The 22,515-nt window shown below is 45.2% G+C and overlaps 1 protein-coding gene across 2 annotated transcripts in view; it reads left to right on the forward strand.

The window, feature by feature from the left end:
• The window catches only part of FAM135B (family with sequence similarity 135 member B), a 1,149,009-nt gene that overhangs the window by 403,004 nt on the left and 723,490 nt on the right, over nt 1–22,515 (forward strand). The window lies entirely within an intron of this gene.

Below are 22,515 nucleotides of genomic sequence, written 5' to 3' on the forward strand. Positions count from 1 at the left end.
TCCGTGACTATGGTATGGGTGCCATTTACCACAACAACTTGCGTTACGACATGCAAGACATTTATAGAGGAGATGGTGTGCACTTCAATGATGAAGGGAACAGAGTCTTCCTCTTGAACCTTAGACTCTGCATCGGTACTTACTTGTAGGTACCACTAAAAAAATGACTCCATAAACACAACAGCTCTTTTTAGAGCTCCCTAATTTCTAAACTCTTAAATCTGATTTTCATTTATTTATTTTTTTTTTTTTTACCGTACGCTTACCGTGAGCTTACCGTACGCGTACCCCGTGATTTTTTTTAAAATCAATAAATGTTTTTTTTGTACTTTTCTGTCCTTCTTTGACCCCCTTACAATTGTTAGGGGGTCTGTAACTCTCCTCATTGCCCCCTTTCCTTGTTTTCACTCTTTTTTTTCAGAGTGAAATACACAAAATGGCGGCCGCCGCTTCCTGGTTTCGGCCGATTCGAATGTTTACTAAGATCTAAGAGCCAATCAGAATCGCGCTCGCGCACGCCACCGTACGCTTACCGTAAGCGTACGGTAAGCGTACCGTAAGCTGGCTCAGATATATATATTGATTTAAAGGCTATTTTCTCAAAATCTACTGAACTGATTTACACCAAACCTACAAAAGGCACTTCCTTGACCTACGGACTACCTCTCTGCCAAATTTCTAGTAATTCTGTTCAGCCGTTCGGGCTGTAGGTCGTTCTAAAGGTCCTATGGAAAAATGCATGGGAAAAACGCGTTTTGGGACCCCCCTTTTATCTCAGCCCCCGCTTGACGGATCCCCCCGAGACTTTCAGGGTAGGAGCGGAGCGTAGCGCCCCACCTATTTTGAGAAATTCGCGAGGATTCGTCGACCGGCGCCAAAGTTATTCAAAATAGAATGTTGAGGTTTTCCTATGGAAACGTGGTCCTAACTATAACTACCTACTGGCGACCGCCAGTAGGTAATATATATATATATATCAAGCTCCAAAGTTGCCCGCAGGCAAGGCCGCACTCCCCAGCAGCTTGTTACGAGCATATTTCTCGAAGCAATTTTCAGGGTAAAGTCAACACTCCGTCCTTCTGTGATTACAGCTCTCGTGTCAACGATAGTAGAGCCTGACGCGTTTCTGGGCTTCCGCCCTCTTCAGAGGCTCGACATGAGATTGTTGCAGTAGACACGCCCACACCTTTGTGATTAACCGCCCTCAGGTGAGCTTTGCATTAGGTGAATCCTTGCAATGTCTTATGGGAGCTTGATGTTTATGCGGCGGCCCGGCCGTAAAGGATCGCACCACCCCATATCCAAGGGGGCCATGAAGGACCAGCAGCAGGGGATTAATGTTTTCACCCGTTCCTTCGGGTCCATCCAGGGCATCACAACAGTCAAATCATTGTAGGGGACACGAACTACCTTTCCCATAAGACATTGCAAGGATTCACCTAATGCAAAGCTCACCTGAGGGCGGTTAATCACAAAGGTGTGGGCGTGTCTACTGCAACAATCTCATGTCGAGCCTCTGAAGAGGGCGGAAGCCCAGAAACGCGTCAGGCTCTACTATCGTTGACACGAGAGCTGTAATCACAGAAGGACGGAGTGTTGACTTTACCCTGAAAATTGCTTCGAGAAATATGCTCGTAACAAGCTGCTGGGGAGTGCGGCCTTGCCTGCGGGCAACTTTGGAGCTTGATATAGATATATATATATATATATATATTCACTGAAAAAACCATAGGTTTCAGGCACGTTATAGTTAGAAATTAGCATTTAAAAAACCTTTGAAATTCGCTGAATAAAACATAGGTTTCAGGTACGTTATAGTTAGGAATTAGCATTTAAAAAACCATAGAAATTAACTGACAAAACCATAGGTTTCAGGAACGTTATAGTTAGTTGGACATTTCACTCGTACAAAACCATAGAAATTCTGGCGTTATAGTTAGTTCAGCTAACTATAACTCGCGCCCCCACAATGCACTGCTGATGACGTCAACTATTACATCATTCATGACATGGTCAGTGACATTGCCGAGTAAATAGCCGTTACAACGACTTTTTTACTTCACGATACCATTACAATGCATGCATTACCACGCATGCGTTGTACATCGCGAAGTCATTACTACGTATTTTTTTAGAACACATGGTCATTTACCACACATGCCCTTACAACGAATTTTGTTGTAAAGGTATGTGTGGTAAATGACCATGAGTTCTAAAAAAATTTAGACGATCCACGTCGTTGTAAGGAAACAGAGGCTGTTCCGTTTCCTCACAACAACGACGAAATGAAGCAAGAACCACGAGGAGTGAGAGGTAAGGGGGATTGGGCATGGGGTGGTGGTTACTTTTCTAGGGTTTAGGGCAGTGCAGTGGTGTTTGGGCAGTGTAGGGGTCATGCAGGGGGGTTGTGTTTCAGGGTTTAGGGCAGTGCAGTGGTGTTCGGGCAGTGTAGGGGGTCGTGCTGGGGATGTTGTTTCAGGGTTTAGGGCAGTGGTGTTCAGGCAGTGTAGGGGGTCTTGCTGGGGCTGGTGTTTCAGGGTTTAGGACAGTGCAGTGTTGTTCGGGCAGTGTAGGGGGTTGTACTGGGGCTGGTGTTTCAGGGTTTAGGGCAGCGCAGTGGTGTACGGGCAGTGTAGGGGTCGTGCTGGGGGTGGTGTTTCAGGGATTAGGGCAGTGCAGTGGTGTTCGGGCAGTCTAGGGGGTCATGCTGGGGCTGGTGTTTCAGGGTTTAGGGCAGTGCAGTGGTGTTCGGGCAGTGTAGGGGGTCTTGCTGGGGTGATGTTTCAGGGTTTAGGGCAGTGGTGTTTGGGCACTGTAGGGGGTCTTGCTGGGGGTAGTGTTTCAAGGTTTAGGGCAGTGCAGTGGTCTTCGGGCAGTGTAGGGGGTCTTGCTTGGGGTGGTGCTTCAGGGTTTAGGGCAGTGCAGTGGTGTTCGGGAAGTGTAGGGGGTTGTGCTGGGGGTGGTGTTTCAGGGTTTAGGGCAGTGCAGTGGTGTTCGACTAGTGTAGGGGGTCGTGCTGGGGGTGGTGTTTCAGGGTTTAGGGCAGTGCGGTGGTGTTCGGGCAGTGTAGGGGGTCGTGCTGGGGCTAGTGTTTCAGGGTTTAGGGCAGTGCAGTGGTGTTCGAGTAGTGTAGGGGTAGTGCTGGGGCTAGTGTTTCAGGGTTTAGGGCAGTGGTATTCGGGCAGTGTAGGGGTCGTGCTGGGGCTGGTTTTTCAGGGTTTAGGGCAGAGCAGTGGTGTTTGGGCAGTGTAGGGGGTCGTGCTGGGGGTGGTGTTTTAGGGTTTAGGGCAGAGCAGTGGTGTTCGACCAGTGTAGGGGGTCGTGCTGGGGGTGGTGTTTCAGGGTTTAGAGCAGTGCGGTGGTGTTCGGGCAGTATAGGGTGGTCGTGCTGGGGCTAGTGTTTCAGGGTTTAGGGCAGTGCAGTGGTGTTCGAGTAGTGTGGGGGTAGTGCTGGGGCTAGTGTTTCAGGGTTTAGGGCAGTGGTATTCGGGCAGTGTAGGGGTCGTGCTGGGGCTGGTGTTTCAGGGTTTAGGGCAGAGCAGTGGTGTTTGGGCAGTGTAGGGGGTCGTGCTGGGGGTGGTGTTTTAGGGTTTAGGGCAGAGCAGTGGTGTTCGGGGGGAGTAGGGGGTTGTGCTGGGGGTGGTGTTTCAGGGTTTAGGGCAGTGCAGTGGTGTTCGGGCACTGTAGGGGGTCGTGCTGGGAGTGGTTTTTCAGGGTTTAGGGCAGTTGTGTTCAGGCAGTGTAGAAGGTCTTGCTGGAGCTGGTGTTTCAGGGTTTAGGACAGTGCAGTGGTGTTCGGGCAGTGTAGGGGGTCGTGCTGGGGCTGGTGTTTCAGGGTTTAGGGCAGTGCAGTGGTGTTAGGGCTGTGTAGGGGGTCGTGCTGGGGCTGGTGCTTCAGGGTTTAGGGCAGTGCAGTGGTGTTCGGTCTGTGTAGGGGCTCGTGCTGGGGCTGGTGTTTCAGGGTTTAGGACAGTGCAGTGGTGTTCGGGCAGTGTAGGGGGTCGTGCAGGGGGTGGTGTTTCAGGGTTTAGGGCAGTGCAGTGGTGTTCGGGCAATGTAGGAGTCATGGCGGGGTGGTGGTGTTTCAGGGTTTAGGGCAGTACTATGGTGTTCGGGCAGTGTAGGGGGTCGTGCTGGGGATGGTGTATCAGGGTTTAGGGTAGTGCAGTGGTGTTCGGGCAGTGTAGGGGGTCGTGCTGGGGTGGTATTTCAGGGTTTAGGGCAGTGCAGTGGTGTTTGGGCAGTGTAGGGGGTCGTACCAGGCAGTGTAAGGGGTCATGGTGGGGTTGGTGTTTCAGGGTTTAGAGCAGTGCAGTGGTGTTCGAGCAGTGTAGGGGGTCTTGCAGGGGATGGTGTTTCAGGGTTTAGGGCAGTGGTGTTCGGGCAGTGTAGGGGGTCTTGCTGGGGGTGGTGTTTCAGGGTTTAGGGCAGTGCAGTGGCGTTCGAGCAGTGTAGGGGGTCATGCTGGGGATGGTGTTTCAGGGTTTAGGGCAGTGCAGTGGTGTTCGGGCAGTGTAGGGGGTCATGCTGGGGGTGGTGTTTTAGGGTTTAGGGCAGGGCAGTGGTGTTCGGGCAGAGTAGGGGGTCATGCTGGGGTGGTGTTTCAGGGTTTAGGGCAGTGCAGTGGTGTTCGGGCAGTGTAGGGGGTCATGCTGGGGCTGGTGTTTCAGGGTTTAGGGCACTGCAGTGGTGTTCGGGCAGTGTAGGAGGTCGTGCTGGGGGTGGTGTTTCAGGCTTTAGGGCAGTGCAGTGGTGTTCGGGCCGTGTAGGGGGTCGTGCAGGGGGTGGTGTTTCAGGGTTTAGGGCAGTGCAGTGGTATTCAGGCAGTGTAGGAGGTCGTGGCGGGGTGGTGGTGTTTCAGGGTTTAGGGCAGTGCAGTGGTGTTCGTGCAGTGTAGGGGTCGTGCTGGGGTAGTGTTTTAGGGTTTAAGGCAGTGCAGTGGTGTTTGTGTAGTGTGCAGCGCATGCACTGCATCGCTAGGCGAGACCTAAAAAGCATTGCACCAAGATGGCTGCCAACACTTCCTAGATTGAAGTGTTGGCAGCCAATTAGAGCCAAGCTCGTGCTTGTGTAGTTAGGTCCCGCCCAGATATATAAAGGTTTTTTTCCTTTAATATCTCGACAACTACTGAACGGATTTACACCATTTAACAAAAAGGTCTCTTTCTGAACCAAGGGCTACCTTCTTGTTATATTTGGTGTAATTCCGTTCAGCAGTTCGGGCTGTAATTTTGTCTAAAATATCCTATGGGAATTAACATGGAGAAAACACGTTTTGGGACCCCCCTTTTTTCTCGGTCCCCGCTTGGCGAATCACCCCGAAACTTTCAGGATAGGAACTGACCGGAGCGGGACCAATGTTTTGAAAATTTTGCAAAGATTCGTCAACCGGCACCAAAGTTATTGGGAAAATAAAAAATGCTTTTTGAATAGAAACAAGGTCCTAACTAGCTAACTATATACTGGAGACCGCCAGTAGAATATATATAGTGAACAAGGCTCGTAAGAGCTGTAACGCGTATTGACGACAATGGAAGAATAAATATTTCATAAGCACCTATCTCGGGTCTGTGTCCATCACTGGTTTCCTGTTTATCCGGAATCTTGCTGGAAAGAAGATGTATCTTGCCAGTACATCCAGAAAGAATTATCAGCGATGAAGAAGTCGTCCTTCGCCCTTTTACTTCCGCAACGGGCGTTACGCTGGTAACGTGAGGCGTACCTCGCAAAGCCTGCCAGGACGTGTAGTCTCGACAAGGCTGTGTTCAGAGCCGCTTAACATCTGGAAACGGCAGTCAGTGTACTACCGGTAACGCGATTCTAACAGTTGAATGGGGAGTTGTGTGTGTGTAGACTTAGGAATCAGTGATTGGGTATGTAGTAACTGGGATTGGTATGTCAATGGTTTCAAATATGGTACTCTGTATTTTGCAGTGATTGATGAAAGGTTATACTAGTGTAAGATGAGGTGTATCAGATTGTCACGTGGATGATTTCATCAGGGATGTCATCAGTGATATCATTTGAGATGTCATCAGTGATGTCACTGACCATGTCATGAATGATGTAATATGTGACATCATCAGCAGTGCATTGCGGGCGCGCGAGTTATAGTTAGCAGAACTAACTATAACGGAGGAATTTCTATGGTTTTGTACGAGTGAAATGGCCAGCTAACTATAACACCCCTGAACCCTATGTTTTTTTCTGTGAATTTCTAAGGTTTTTTAAATGCTAATTTCTAACTATAACGTCTCTGAAACCTATGGTTTTTTCAGTGAATTTCAAAGCTTTTTTAAATGCTAATTTCTAACTATAACGTCTTTGAAACCTATGGTGAATTTTAAAGCTTTTTTAAATGCTAATTTCTAACTATAACATCTTTGAAACCTATGGTTTTTTCAGTGAATTTCAAAGGTTTTTTAAATGCTAATTTTTAAGTGTGATAGTAGTTATACCTATTTTTTGTGCAGATTTTCTACAGTTTTTTAACTGTTTATTTATAAATATTTTATTTATTAAAAAACATGATATATTTTTCTGAAAATTGCAAACATTTTTTTTTTTAAAACATTCAAAGTGAAATGTTGATTCATTTTTTTGTTTTCAATTTTTATTTTAATATATTTATTTCCTTTTTTTAAAAAATGTTTCCAAATTTTTTTCGGAGTCACGCACTCAAAGCGTACACATCACGGTGGGTGCGCGGATTCCAGCCGCCATTTTAGAAAAGTTGTGAAGGATCCGCGTACAGTGTGCGACGGCTGCGTGTTTTTCAGTTACATCATATACATTTAATATTACGTGATGTGCGTGATTGGTATGCGACCAGTCCGCGACTCCTGCTCCCATCCATTTGCGACACATGCGCATTACGGTACCAGATGCTTGCGCGGTGTCGGGTCCAGCGTGATGTCATATACATGCTGGGGCGCGCTGGGTGCGCGAATCCCGCAAAAAAAATTATGTTCCAAAATGATATGTATGTGTCTTTAATTTACATATTAGGGCAAGAGATTATCTAAGATATTCATAAAAATAATATATTTGTACTTATAATAAACTTTAAATATATTTTTGCGAAGTGGGTGCATCGTGAGCGGAGAGAACCAGGTCAGCAGAGCTGCTATAGAGCCAGAGAAACCAGGTCAGCAGAGCCGTTGTAGAGCCAGAGAATCAGGTCAGCAGAGCCGTTGTAGAGCCAGAGAACCAGGTCAGCAGAGCTGCTCTAGAGGCCGAGAACCAGGTCAGCAGAGCTGCTGTAGAGCAAGAGAAACCAGGTCAGCAGAGCTGCTTTAGAGGGAGAGAACCAGGTCAGCAGAACCGCTTTAGAGGGAGAGAACCTGGTCAGCAGAGCTGCTTTAGAGCCAAGGGACCCAGTCAGCAGAGCTGCTCTAGAGCCAGAGAACCAGGCCAGCAGAGCTGTTGTAGAGCCAAAGAACCAGGTCAGCAGAGCTGCTCTAGAGCCTAAGAACTAGGTCAGCAGAGCTGCTCTGAGCCAGAGAACCAGGGCAGCAGAGCTGCTGTAGAGCCAGAGAAACCAGGTCAGCAGAGCTGCTTTAGAGGGAGAGAACCAGGTCAGCAGAGCTGCTCTAGAGCCAGAGAACCATGTCAGCAGAACTGCTTTAGAGCCCTAGAACCAGGCCAGCAGAGCTGCTTTAGAGCCAGAGAACCAGGTCAGCAGAGCTGTTGTAGAGCCAGAGAATCAGGTCAGCAGAGCTGCTCTAGAGCCTAAGAACTAGGTCAGCAGAGCTGCTCTAGAGCCAGAGAACCAGGTCAGCAGACCTGCTGTAGAGCCAGAGAAACCAGGTCAGCAGACCTGCTGTAGAGCCAGAGAAACCAGGTCAGCAGAGCTGATTTAGAGGGAGAGAACCAGGTCAGCAGAGCAGCTTTAGAGCTAGAGAATCAGGTCAGCAGAGTTGCTCTAGCTGACACTGACTGACTGACACTGACTGACTGACTGACACTGACTGACTGACACTGACTGACACTGACTGACTGACTGACACTGATTGACACTGACTGACTACTCTCTACTACTCTACTACTTACCCTCTACTACTCTCTCTCTCTACTACTCACTCTCTACTACTCATTCTCTGCTACTCTCTACTACTCACTCTCTACTACTCACTCTCTACTACTCTGTACTACTCACTCACTACTACTCACTCTCTACTACTCCCTCTCTACTACTCTCTACTACTCACTCTCTACTACTCTCTACTACTCACTATCTACTACTCACTCTACTACTCTGTACTACTCACTCACTACTACTCTCTACTACCCACTCTCTACTACTCACTCTCTACTACTCTCTTCTACTACTCTCTACTACTCACTCTCTACTACTCACTCTCTACCACTCACTCTCTACTACTCTACTACTTACTCTTTACTACTCTCTCTCTACCACTCACTCTCTACTACTCTACTACTTACTCTCTACTACTCTCTCTCTCTCTACTACTCACTCTCTACTACTCACTCTCTACTACTCACTCTCTGCTACTCTCTACTACTCACTCTCTACTACTCACTCTCTACTACTCTCTACTACTCACTCTCTACTACTCACTCTCTACTACTCTCTTCTACTACTCTCTACTACTCACTCCCTACTACTCACTCTCTACCTCTCACTCTCTACTACTCTACTACTTACTCTCTGCTACTCTCTCTCTACCACTCACTCTCTACTACTCTACTACTTACTCTCTACTACTCTCTCTCTACTACTCACTCTCTACTATTCACTCTCTACTACTCACTCTCTACTACTCACTCTCTACTACTCGCTCTCTACTACTCACTCTCCACTATTCACTCTCCACTGCTTGCTCTCTACTATTCTTTACTACTCACTCTCTACTACTCACTCTCTACTACTCTCTACTACTCTCTCTACTACTCACTCTCTACTACTCTCTACTACTCTCTCTACTACTCACTCTCTACCACTCTCTACTACTCTCTCTACTACTCACTCTCTACCACTCTCTACTACTCACTCTACCACTCTCTACTACTCTCTACCACTCTCTCTACTACTCTACTACACTCTCTCTACTACTCTCTACTACTCACTCTCTACTACTCACTCTATTACTCTCTACTACTCACTCTCTACTACTCTCTCTCTACTAGTCTCAACTACTCGCTCTCTACTTCTCTACTACTCAGTCTCCACTACTCAAACTCTACTACTCGCTCTAAACTACTCTCTACTACTCACTCTACTACTCACTCTCTACTACTCTACTACTCTCTCTACTTCTCACTCTACTACTCTCTCTACTACTCTTTACTACTCACTCTCTTCTACACACTCTACTACACACTCTCTACTACTTGCTCTCTACTACTCGGTCTCTACTACTCACTCTCTACTACTCACTCTCTACTACTCACTCTACTACTCACTCTCTACTACTCTACTACTCTCTACTACTCTCTCTACTACTCACTCTCTACAACTCACTCTCTACAACTCTCTACTACTCACTCTCTACTACTCACTCTACTACTCTCTACTACTCACTCTCTACTACTCACTCTCTACTACTCACTGTACTTCTCACTCTCTACTACTCGCTCTATACTACTCTCTACTACTCTCTCTACTACTCACTACTACTCACTCTCTACTACTCTCTACTACTCTCTACTACTCACTCTACTACTCTTCTACTCACTCTCTGCTACTCTCTCTACTTATCTCTACTACTCACTCTCTACTCTCTACCTCTATCTCTACTACTCTCTACCTCTCTACACCGCTACCTCTCTACCTCTACCTCTCTTCCTCTACCGTTCTACCTCTCTACCTCTACACCTCTTTCTACCTCTACACCTCTCTCTACCTCTCTCTACACGCACACATATGCACATATAAATATGCAAATATATGCATATGCATTTATATATATATATGTATGTGTATTACCTACTAGCAGTCGCCAAAATAAAAAACTGAAAGTATTTCCTACTGAGGAGACAGCAGTAAATGAGGAAATTAGGAAACTTCACAACAAATAAATCTGCTAAGATGGCCACTAGAGACAAAAGAGCCCAAATGCAGCACACATATCACCCAGATGTAGCCCACATGTAGCCCAATGACAGAAGTGTGCAAAACACTTATTTTTTGTGTGTTTGCAGTTTTATATAGTGCAGACTTGTCAGGTATTGGAGTGCTTTACATGAGCATTGTTTACATCACACAAGATCAAATTCATTTTGGTTGTAGACATGGGGAGATTAAGTGATTCGACCAGAATCACAGAATGTTGAGCTAAAAAGAAAATCCAACCTGGTGCCACAGTTGCAAAGTCTGCAGCTCTGGAAGTAACACCACATCCTCTACCCTAGGTGCAACATTTAAATGGTCAACTGGATAAAAAAAACATAAAGATTACAAATAATTTAAAAGTTCTTTGTTGCTATTTGAAAACTCAGAAAATATGTCCTCATTTTAGTTTTTTAGAGCACTAACCATAGTTTTGATGCAAATAAGACCATTACATCAAGATGACGGCAGGCGTTCACACTTTTGTAATAAATATAGAATGTTAGCAATCTAGTTCTTCATTCGGATACTATTGAGAGGCAGAGGCCACAAGCACGTACTCTGAAAATTGAAGGCAGGTAGGAGAGTGCAGAGGCAACAATTTGACCACACTGGGCAGGCAGGCAGGGCAGTGGCAGCACAACAGACTATGGAGGGCAGTGGAAAGGGGGGCAGGGACAACAAACCAACAATACAGGACTGGCAAGAGAGGCTGTGGCAATATAATAGACCATTGTGGGCAGAAGGAAGAGGCAGTGGTAGTACAACCATACATGCCAACAGACCCATTTCAGTCAGGAAACGTCCAATGTTTTTAAGCTCAAATGGGCTTTATTTGATCTGTCTCCTGTCTACAATCTCCTCTTTTTCAATGTAACTCAAAGGGGAAAATCAATACCCCAGTTTTTTTTTCAAAATCTCCCTTTTACCAAGTTCAAAATGTTCGCAAGTATGGTACATTGGATCATGGTAGGCAGGAGGAATTGGGGTAGGGACATGGACTCGGATACAAGAGGACAGGAGGGACATGGAGAGGTGCACCAAACTGACCCTACAGGGCAGGCATCAGGGTTTGCAGCAGCACAATACACCACACAAGGCATGCGGGACGGGAGTGCAGCACAACAATCCATAGAAAGCAATAGGGAGGGGACAGGACCATGCACATGGACAACAGAGAACAGAGGGGAAAGAGGCAATGGTAGCTAGCTGACCGTAATGGACAGACAGGAGAGAAAGCTGCAGCATAACAGACCATAAAGGGCAGGAGGGACGGATCAGGGGCATTACAATGGAACAGACAAGCCAGGAGGGAGGGAATAGGGGTCTGCACATGGAAACAGAGGGCTGGGGGCAAGGGGGCAGGGCAGGAGCAGCAAGATGACCATGGACGTCAGGCAGGATGGGCACTAGAAACAAGACACACCATGGAGAGCAACAATTAGACTATGATGGCATACACACAGACATTGGAGGGAAGGTGGGAGGGGGTCAGGGGCAGCTAGCTGACCACACAGGGAAGGTGGGAGGGGCCATGGCAGCACAGAAGACCAAAGCGGTACAAAAGGGGGTGGTGATGGACGGAGCATCAGAACCAATCAAACACTCACACCCAGTCAACAGATCTGGGTTTGATCCATCAACGTTCTTTAGCCCACTCTGCCACCCCAGTTCAGACATGGCCATATGCAAATCAGTCTGACCCTGTGCCTCATGGGAACAGTCCAGCCCGAACTGCCAAGCCATGCCATGCCTTCCCTGGACCGGAAACAAGCTTCCTAGGACCGGTTTCTGGCATTTCAGCCATCTTCAGCCAGGCTTGCTTGAATCCAGTGGCAAAGTGAGCAAGGGACTCACGTCTGAGCATACCCTGCCAACTTATGGCGAACAAAGCGGGACAAAAGGGGGTGGTGATGGACGGAGCATCAGAACCAATCAAACACTCACACCCAGTCAACAGATCTGGGTTTGATCCATCACCGTTCTTTAGCCCACTCTGCCACCCCAGTTCAGACATGGCCATATGCAAATCAGTCTGACCCTGTGCCTCATGGGAACAGTCCAGCCCGAAATGCCAAGCCATGCCTTCCCTGGACCGGAAACAAGCTTTCTAGGACCGGTTTCTGACATTTCAGCCGTCTTCAGCCAGGCTTGCTTGAATCCAGTGGCAAAGTGAGCAAGGGACTCACGTCTGAGCATACCCTGCCAACTTATGGCGAACAAAGCGGTACAAAAGGGGGTGGTGATGGACGGAGCATCAGAACCAATCAAACACTCACACCCAGTCAACAGATCTGGGTTTGATCCATCACCGTTCTTTAGCCCACTCTGCCACCCCAGTTCAGACATAGCCATATGCCAATCAGTCTGACCCTGTGCCTCATGGGAACAGTCCAGCCCGAACTGCCAAGCCATGCCTTCCCTGGACCGGAAACAAGCTTCCTAGGACCGGTTTCTGGCATTTCAGCCGTCTTCAGCCAGGCTTGCTTGAATCCAGTGGCAAAGTGAGCAAGGGACTCACGTCTGAGCATACCCTGCCAACTTATGGCGAACAAAGCGATACAAAAGGGGGTGGTGATGGATGGAGCATCAGAACCAATCAAACACTCACACCCAGTCAACAGATCTGGGTTTGATCCATCACCGTTCTTTAGCCCACTCTGCCACCCCAGTTCAGACATGGCCATATGCAAATCAGTCTGACCCTGTGCCTCATGGGAACAGTCCAGCCCGAACTGCCAAGCCATGCCTTCCCTGGACCAGAAACAAGCTCCCTAGGACCGGTTTCTGGCATTTCAGCCGTCTTCAGCCAGGCTTGCTTGAATCCAGTGGCAAAGTGAGCAAGGGACTCACGTCTGAGCATACCCTGCCAACTTATTGCGAACAAAGCGGTACAAAAGGGGGTGGTGATAGACGGAGCATCAGAACCAATCAAACACTCACACCCAGTCAACAGATCTGGGTATGATCCATCACCGTTCTTTAGCCCACTCTGCCACCCCAGTTCAGACATGGCCATATGCAAATCAGTCTGACCCTGTGCCTTATGGGAACAGTCCAGCCCGAACTGCCAAGCCATGCCTTCCCTGGACCGGAAACAAGCTTCCTAGGACCGGTTTCTGGCATTTCAGCCGTCTTCAGCCAGGCTTGCTTGAATCCAGTGGCAAAGTGAGCAAGTGACTCACGTCTGAGCATACCCTGCCAACTTATGGCGAACAAAGCGGTACAAAAGGGGGTGGTGATGGACGGAGCATCAGAACCAATCAAACACTCACACCCAGTCAACAGATCTGGGTACATCATGCTAAATGGAGGGCAGTGGCAGCACAGAAGACCATGCATGGCAAGCGGGAGAGTTAGTGGTAGCACAATGGCTATGATGGGCAAGAAGAAGGGTGCAGGGGCATGCACAAAGGACCATGGAGGATAGAAGGGAGGGTCAGGTCCTGGGCACAGACAAGAGAGTTCAGGGGAAGGGGCCTCACAACAGACCGCGCGGGGCAGGCAGGAGGAGAAGTTGCAGCACAACAGACCAGGGAGGGCAGAAGGGTCTGGCAGTAAAATGGACCATGGAGGACAGGAGGAAGGGGATAGGGACATGGCATGTGGACAGGCAGGGTGGAGGTGGCAGGAACAGGTTGCAGTCATCTGACAATGCTAGACAGGTGGGATGGGAGTGGCAGCTCAACAGAACACTGAGAGTAGATAGGAGTGGAAGGTCCATGGAACATGGTGGGCAAAAAGGATGGAGCAGGGGCATGCACAAAGACATCGGAGGGCAGGGGGAAGGAGAATAGGGGCAGCAAGCTAAGCACAGAGGCTAAGCTGGAGGTCAATGATGGGCCATAGAATTGGGCAATGGAGGGCAGGAGGAGTGGACTGGTACATCATGCTAAATGGAGGGCAGCGGCAGCACATCAGACCATGCAAGGCAGGAGGGAGGAGGCTAGTCCATGGATTCAGACAACAGAGGATAGGGAGGAGGTGGATGGGACAGCAAGCTAACTGTTCAGAGAAGGTGGGTATTAGGAACTTTATTGTTTTTAAAATGTGTGTCTGTGCGAACTACTTAAAATATGAACAAGTATGCAGCATAATCTCACTTTTTTCAGGAAGAAGAGGACGTTTGGGACTGTGACTCTGGGCTCACTTGGCAGAAACACCCCCTGACCCTCCACCCCCCATCGCAAAATGTAATGCCCGTGAAAAGGGTAGGTGGACGCAGTGTTATATAGAACATAGTCCTGAGAGCACGATTGAAAATGAAAACTAGATATAGTATATAGTATAAACTATGCACCAAAAAGTGTGATATAAGATGAACTGGGGCGTGAAATATAATATGCAATACATTGTGCGCAATGGCAGATTCATTGGAGAGCACGAGATAGCACAGGCACTAGCGCGTGCTATGCGATATGCGCCTTGGAGTGTAATATGCACAGGGCAGTGTTGTGTAACCTAACTCTTCTCTAAAGTTGTAATATAAAATATGTGCTGGGGAGTGTAACGTTGCATATGCACTGTGACAAAGATATTGATCCCAGATTGTAATATGTATGGCATAGCGTTGTGCGTTATAACATAGGCATGGAGGAAGGCACGTTAGATGGGGCAATATAACCCGTGCGAAGGCAAGTGTGGCATGACATATTCGCAGGGTGGTGTTACAGTGCACATGGGCTAGAGAGTGTCATAGCATACGCACTAGCTGGTGGAATACAACACAGAGGTATGTGGCACTCGGCGGGCACTGGTGGGTGTAACACAGCATTGGGCTCAGCCAGGAGCGCGCTGTGACTCTCAAGTGAGGTTTGTCTCCTTTCCAGCGATGTCATTTTAGATGTCATCAGTGATGTCATGAGTGATGTAATATGGAACGTCATCAGCAGTGCATTGTGGGCGCGCAAGTTATAGTTAGCTGAACTAACAATAACGGGGGAATTTCAATGGTTTTGTACGAGTGAAAAGTCCAGCTAACTATAACACCCCGGAAACCTATGGTTTTTCCAGTGAATTTCTAATTTTTTTAAAATGCTAATTCCTAACTATAACGTGCCTTAGACCTATGGTTTTTTCAGTGAATATATATATACCATTTCCGAATCCCCCTGAAGAATCAGACACCGACACGGGGGTAGCGTTGGCAATTTTGTCTCTCGTTTAATTCATTTACGCTGTTACGCGTTTCGGCACACCTGCCTTGATCACATTGCAATCGCCATAAACACAATACATTTTAAAAAGCAGAGTAGCGTGGTCACATGATTCATGATTTTCAATAGGCAGCAAAGATAGACTCCTAATGGTAAAGATAGAGCAGGTAAAAAGGAATATGCCTAATAGCTGTTCAACAAATCAATATTGTTTACCAATCTTGCTACAATTTACAATTTAAATTAGAATAATACTTCATGGTTCAAACAATTAAAATTTCATTGTCATTAATAACCAGCTTATGACCAATGCAAATATTACGTTGAGCAAAATACTACTAGCTAAGTCATAAATATAATTGATCCTAAATCAGTTCAAAAAAGAAAAAAAATATACTTAATCATGAGTATAACGTATTCAATAAAGTGCAAGTGCCATTCATCAAGTGTCTCTGGACCTCCGTTTGCTTCACACAAGCTGAATTCAGATGTTTTCAGTTTTGAATAGAGATGTATCAAAGTGCAAATGCTTCATTATTGTACTCCCAATTTGTAATCTATACTTGTGCAAATGTATGCAATGAAGTGCAAGTGCATTACAGTACTTAGACATAGGCTTTTTATGGTCCATTAGTGAACCAAAAATTTCAAGTGCATCGACCTAATATCTCCATTTGGAATACATAAATAATCTCATTAGCATTTTATGTCATATCATCATACATAGAGAACCACCTTGATTAATTGCTGAAACCTTACTGTTATATCTATAAAACTTCATGTTCAACCTACAACCATTATTCTTATAAATTTCACATGGATATCATATGTCTGTGCCACTCACAGGAATTCTTACTCTGCTAAAATTAGAATTAAAAACCTCTGCAATGAATACCTCTACTAAGTTAAATGAACATGCAGATCTTCATCAGCATTCAATCCAAAGGGATTCTTGGAGTTAAACAGGAAAATATATTTGGACTCCAGTTGGCGAAGTTTGCCCTCTCGATCACCACCTCTTCTGAGTTTAGGAACTTGGTCTATTGCAAAATGTGACAGGTCATTTATGTTGCCTTTGTGTACCTCATTTATGTGTCGTGCAACCACATAACTCTTGCCATTGTTTTTTGCAGCCCTATTTTGCTGCAGTATGCGGTTATGCACCATGTGGATGGTGCTACCAATGTAAATTTTTGGGCATGTGCATTGTAAGATATATACAAAGTACTCACTTCTGCAATTCAATGAACAGCTAATCTTCCATGGACTGTTCATAAGTGGTGAAATGACCTGCTTTTCGTTCCGACCAATCTGACACTCTTTACATTTAAAGCATTTGTGGAAGCCGGGACTTACTTTCAACCACCTTGCTCACTTCCGGGCTATTGTTAAACAAATCATTCCTCATTGACTTTGCCTTGTTGAAGGTGATCATGGGTCTACGTGACACCAAACCATTCAGTATTGGGTCTCTTTCTACCAGATACCAATGCCTACACAGACTATCTCTCACTTTAGACTGGTAGGCATTGAATCCGGTAATCATCCTTATTTGATCTCCTGTGGTTTTCTTCTTTCTCTTTCATTTTTCTACATCAGGCCTCAGGAGGGTCCCCCTTTCAATCGTATTCACTTTTTCACATGCCTGATTCAATACTTCAGACTTGTAAACTCTCTGAACAAATCTTTTTGTTAGCGAGTCCTGTGCTTCTGCTAAAGCCAATGCCTCACTGCAGTTGCGCTTCATCCTCAGATGCTCAGCATAAGCAATACTCATTTTGAGTCTCTGAGGATGAAAACTGTCTGCATGCAGGATGGTGTTTCCCGCTGTTGGTTTTCTGAAAGTGCGGGTATGGATCACCCCCTGTCGAACATATAGTTCTAGATCTAATAATGATGCACTGGACTTACTAATATGGTCTGTAAATCTCAGGTTCAGGTCATTATCATTATCACCTTCAAAAAGTGCTTGGCTGAATCCCACGAGCCATCCCACAACACAAACAGATCATCAGTAAATCAGATCCAAGTTACAACGTGATGATTCCATTCCCTGATGTGTTTGGTTTTGAGCACCTGCTCCTCCCACCAGCCCATATGCAAATTAGCATAGCTGGGGGCGAAGCAGGTGCCCATCGCCATTCCTTGTAACTGCTTGTATGTGTCTCCTCCAAACATGAAGTGGTTATTATTCAAACACAATCTGCACATTTCCGCTAACATGCCTGAATGTTGATCTAGGCTGATGGGTTGTGTAGTCAAATAATGGCGTAATGCACGTAGACCATCTTCACGAACAATGCTTGTATATAAACTAACCACATCTAATGTGTTCAGTAGATAGGATTCTTTCCAGGCCACATTGGTGATTTTGTTCAAAAAGTCCCTGGTGTCTTGAATGTATGCTGGGAGTGCTTTTACAAATACCTGCAAAAAGGAGTCTAGGTATCTGGACGTGGGCTCAAACAAGCTACAGATTGCAGAAATAATGGTTCTGCCCAGTGGAGTTTCCTTATTTTTGTGTACCTTTGGAATCAAATAGAGGATGGGCATGACTGGGTTATCTACCTTCATGAATTAGTACTCTGCTTGTGAAATCAGCCCTAATCCCCGCCACCAAGCTAGATCCTTCATGTATTTCTGCTTCACTTCCACTAGGTTACTTTGGGGTACTTCAAGATAGCAATTGTGGTCCCTTAACTGCATTTTGGCCTCTGCATTATAGGACTCAAGGGGCCAGAGAACCACATTGCCATATTTGTCCGACTGTCGGACCACAATATATTTTCTATTTTGTATCTTTGTTACAACTGCATAGTAATCTTTTTCTAGTTGATTGCCATCTTTCAAAAATGGCTTACTAGAGACTGATGATAACTCTTTCAGATTTTTGATCACCAGATCTGAGAATATATCTTTGGCATCTTTTAGGGTGTTGAGTGTAAAAGCTGATTTTGGTTTAAATGGAGTTGCAGAATATCCAAACATAATAGATCTACTGTTTGACTCATAGTCCCCAATGCTGGTAGCCCCTCACCCTCACGTTCAAGCTGTTGTAAATCAAAAAGTACCTCCATTTCTCCGACCTCCAAATTCCCTGCTTCTTCTCTTTCAAGTGATTTTTTTTCTCAAAATTACCACTCCTATTAAAGAAAAATTTATTGAGCTTTAACTTCCTTATGAATTTAAAGAAGTCAATGTGGGTTTGCGTGTAGATGAAGTTTGTTTGAATGCAAAATGATTAATAAGCACATGTAATATATATACATGGAATCTCCAACTATAGCGTCACTGGAAAATCACCTAAAAAGACTAGAGTCCAAAGGACCATCAATTATAGGTGGGGATTTTAACATTATATTCGAGCCAATCTATGGATTTGATTTAGTAACTGAGGAGGAGGATGAGATGTGGGGCATTCCAATTCCATCCATTGATGTTACCTCATTCATACCTTGCACTGTGTCTGCCTTACAGATGGCCTTTATGGTACCAGCAAATGGCTTTCCAGTCTGTAATGACTGGTTAAAATCTGATAAATTTGACACATGTACTTTTACCAGAGGGAATAGCAGGTCCAACACTGATTACATCCTGATAGATGTTTCTTTATGGGGCAAAATGTTGGACTTTAAGATAGATGCCAGGACATATAGCGATCCTTTTCCATTACACCTCATGATGACCAGCTCCCTGATTGAGGAGACGAGATGCCCTACTGGTTCTCTTACCATAGCATGAACTTTTAGGAATGATCGTAGGTCTATTAAATGGCCAACAATATTGGAAAATAGGGCTGTTTAAAGCTACGATTTATAATGTATATTTGAAGGTCTTGGCTCCGTATGCCAATCTCCCACTACGACATTCCTATTGTAAACATATACAACATTTTATCTGCGAACCTAAAGCCATACATAACCAAGGCACTCATAAGTAACCCTGTTTGTGAAGCAAATACTAAGTAGAGAAATCACCGGTACTCAGACGAATGTCTCATTTAAAAAGGCATTGGTAAGGGCACTAAAATTCAAATCTCCCTCTGTTGTTGGCGAGGCCAGGGCTCGATACAAGAGAGCACTTGTAATCGGGAAGCGGAAATGGGATGACGCAAATTCGATTTACCTGATCGAGGCAACTAGGATAGAAGACTCCATGACATTGTGGAAAATCATAGCACATGGAAGTAAAGCTTGCTGTACACAGATTGACCATTTTCTATATCCTGCAGAGTGGGTTGAACACTTCTCAAATCTGTATTTGCATGCCTTGGAGATTGATAAGCCAATACCTATAACCCTTCATAAATCTTCCAGTAATATAGAAAACCAAATACATTTTTCATTAGAAGAGACCAAGGTGGCCATTGAGACCATTAACGTAGGCAAGGCACCCGGTCCTGACCTAATCTCGGGGGATCTTTCACAGCATGATTCGTCAATAAGGGCCACTTATGATAACTTGCTGTGCAATTCAATATCTTCAGGAGCGTTGTTACGCAAAACATGAACAGGAGCAAAAATCTTCCCCTTCTTTAAAAAGGGACATAAGAATGAACCTAGCAACTATAGACCTATTAGTTTACTAGATAGTCTGCAAAAGGTTTATGCAAGGCAGATTTTGAATAGCGTGAATGAGTGGTTGGGGGATTCAAAGGTCCTCTCACCATATCAAGGCAGGTTTTCGAACAAAGGACAGCACAATAGATCAGTTTTACCGGTTCTCCATTATTATCTGGAAGGATATAAAACTAAGGGAAAACCATCTATATGTAGCATTTGTCATTTTGATAGTGGCATTTTACTTAGTTTCAAGACATTTGTTGCGGGACTCCCTTAGGTCAGTGTTAGTCCTAGAAGCAATCCTTTTACAAATAATATGATTGCATAATGAAAACTAAGCTCAGCTGCACTGGGCCCCCAGGATAAACTCACTGACCGCATTTTGATACAAAAGGGAGTTAGACTGGGCTGTATACTTGCGCCCACTCACTTTTCATTGTATGTAAATGATGTTTAAGTCCTGTTAAAGTGCACTAATGATTCTCCAAAACTGGGATTTGTTCCTGTTCCGGCCTTGCTATACGCAGACAGTACCCTTTGTCACAAACACCTATGGGACTGCAGCTCTTACTGGACAACTGTATAGTATATTGTGATAAGAAGGGCCTTGAGATCAATGTATCTAAGGCTAAATATATGGCAATATATTCAAAGGGAATATATGTTTTGGACAAAAGAGAGTTGAATGTGTATATAAATTTGAGTATTTTGGAATAATGCTAAAAAGCAAGATGACTTGGAACCCACATATACATTCCCCAACATAGTGCGACTGCAATATACAAGAGGCACCAGTCCACGACTTCTAGAGCTATTTTTCCTGCCCTTGAAGTTTATAAGGCAAACGCCCAGGCAGTTGCTTTATATGATGGCGAAATTTAGGGCACAGATAATGTAAACCCGTTGACAATGGGAGAGAACTCTTTTATAAGGTCATTACTACACCTTTGCAAAAGTACACCACTTATCTCAGTTTTTTTTATGTAGTCCTGAAAAGGATAGAGCATTTGGCAGCCCTAAGATCTTTACTTTATTGGGTGAGAATTTGGAATGTGCAGGAGCTAGTACCATATAGGGAGGGTCTAAAGTTCCATCGCCTTCCCATAGTTCTGGCACGTGAAATGTTGGTTTGACATCTTAGGTTTAATTATGCTGGCCATTTTGAACAGCTTGTTCAGCAATGAATTTCCTAGCTCAGTAAAATTAAATTTAAACTCTGCACCAACACCAATATCCTTAAATTAGCCGAGAAAAAAAGGCAGTCCAGGTGACTTTTTGGGTGGAGCAGGATTCAAGTTATAGACATTTAGGAATGTTGTGTAGTTCCCACTAATCTGTAGGATCTGCGCATTGTTTGGGCAACATAAACTAAGGGCTTGGTGTCAAGACTGATTCAGCAGGATATGTTGGCCTATAGACCTGCTAGCTCACAGTGCCACCATAAGCCCCCTAACCCTACCAGGGAGCGAATGGACTCTGGCAACCACTGAACACGACAACCCTGATCACTCTGTGATCATGGAAACAGTACAGAATCTTTTGCTCAGTCACTCGTGCTTACTTTCTCTCAGAGAAGAATACAGACAACACAGTGGGTGGGACATTTTCAATCTATTTATTGAACCAACTTTATTCTTGTATAATATACATGTGCTGCAATAATTAGGAGACAGAACCAAATAAAGGAGATCACAAGCACCAAAAGATTGAACAGTAGATATATTTCTACCATGGTGCTGAAGCAATGAATATATGCAGGTTTATATGCTGGTAATCTAATGTACTCCCACGATGCGGGGCCTACTCTGCGTGTACCTAGAGTGTGTATGGGTGTAGAGCCACGTTTTTCCCCCCCTCCCCCCCGGGACGATCCAATCCCATTACCTGATAGGAGAGAGTGAAGGACCCTGTCTTAGTCTCGAGTTGAACACCCCTCACAGAATGTCAGAATGGTGCGTAGTGATTTCTCAGCATACAGGGACCTTCGGTATCAGCAGGAGTGCCTCCTCTACCAATCTATTGGGATGCCTGTTATTTCTAATAAAAAGCAACCTTTGCGATGTGCGCACTAGATTAGTGATGTTATGGATATGTAGATAGTGCTGTCACCCCGTGGATGAAAATAGGACGACTTTTGTACCCAGTCCGTAGAGAGGCCTAGTACATGATGTTCAAGGCATTGTGATACTGTTGTGCGAAGCTGGATGTGTAAGCAAAGTAGTTTCAGATAAACAAATCCAAAATTTGTCATGCATGCAAATGTTTGCAAAAGTTCACCGCTGAAATGTTATTTTCTAGAACAATGTAAGGAATACGTTGCTTTGCCTCATGGGCCTAACTAGGGAATATAACAGGAACAATATCAAACAAGCAAGGTGAATAGCAGATAAATACATAGCTCTGCAAAAGAAGTTACATCAACACACTTTTTCCTAGCTAGAGTAGTTAAACCTAAATGCAGATGGACATTAGGAGCCCCAGCTAGTGCTGCGGTTTGTGACTGCAAAAAACGTATATCCTGTTGATCAGCTGCTCGTTCTGGGAACCTAAAGGAGGTTTGGGTTTGATGACAGCAGGAAGTGTCCAGTTATATTTCTGATATATTGTTCCAGCTGTGTTTTGAGGGGTTCACCTGTTTCCATTTGTAGTTTCAAGGCATGCAATTTGTTGATCATTCTGTCTTTGGGATTAATCAAGGTAGGCAGACTTCAAGGGCTTCATTATA

Source organism: Triturus cristatus, chromosome 5_1 (genome assembly GCF_964204655.1).
Source record: "Triturus cristatus chromosome 5_1, aTriCri1.1, whole genome shotgun sequence".
In the NCBI taxonomy this organism is placed as follows: Eukaryota; Metazoa; Chordata; class Amphibia; order Caudata; family Salamandridae; genus Triturus; species Triturus cristatus.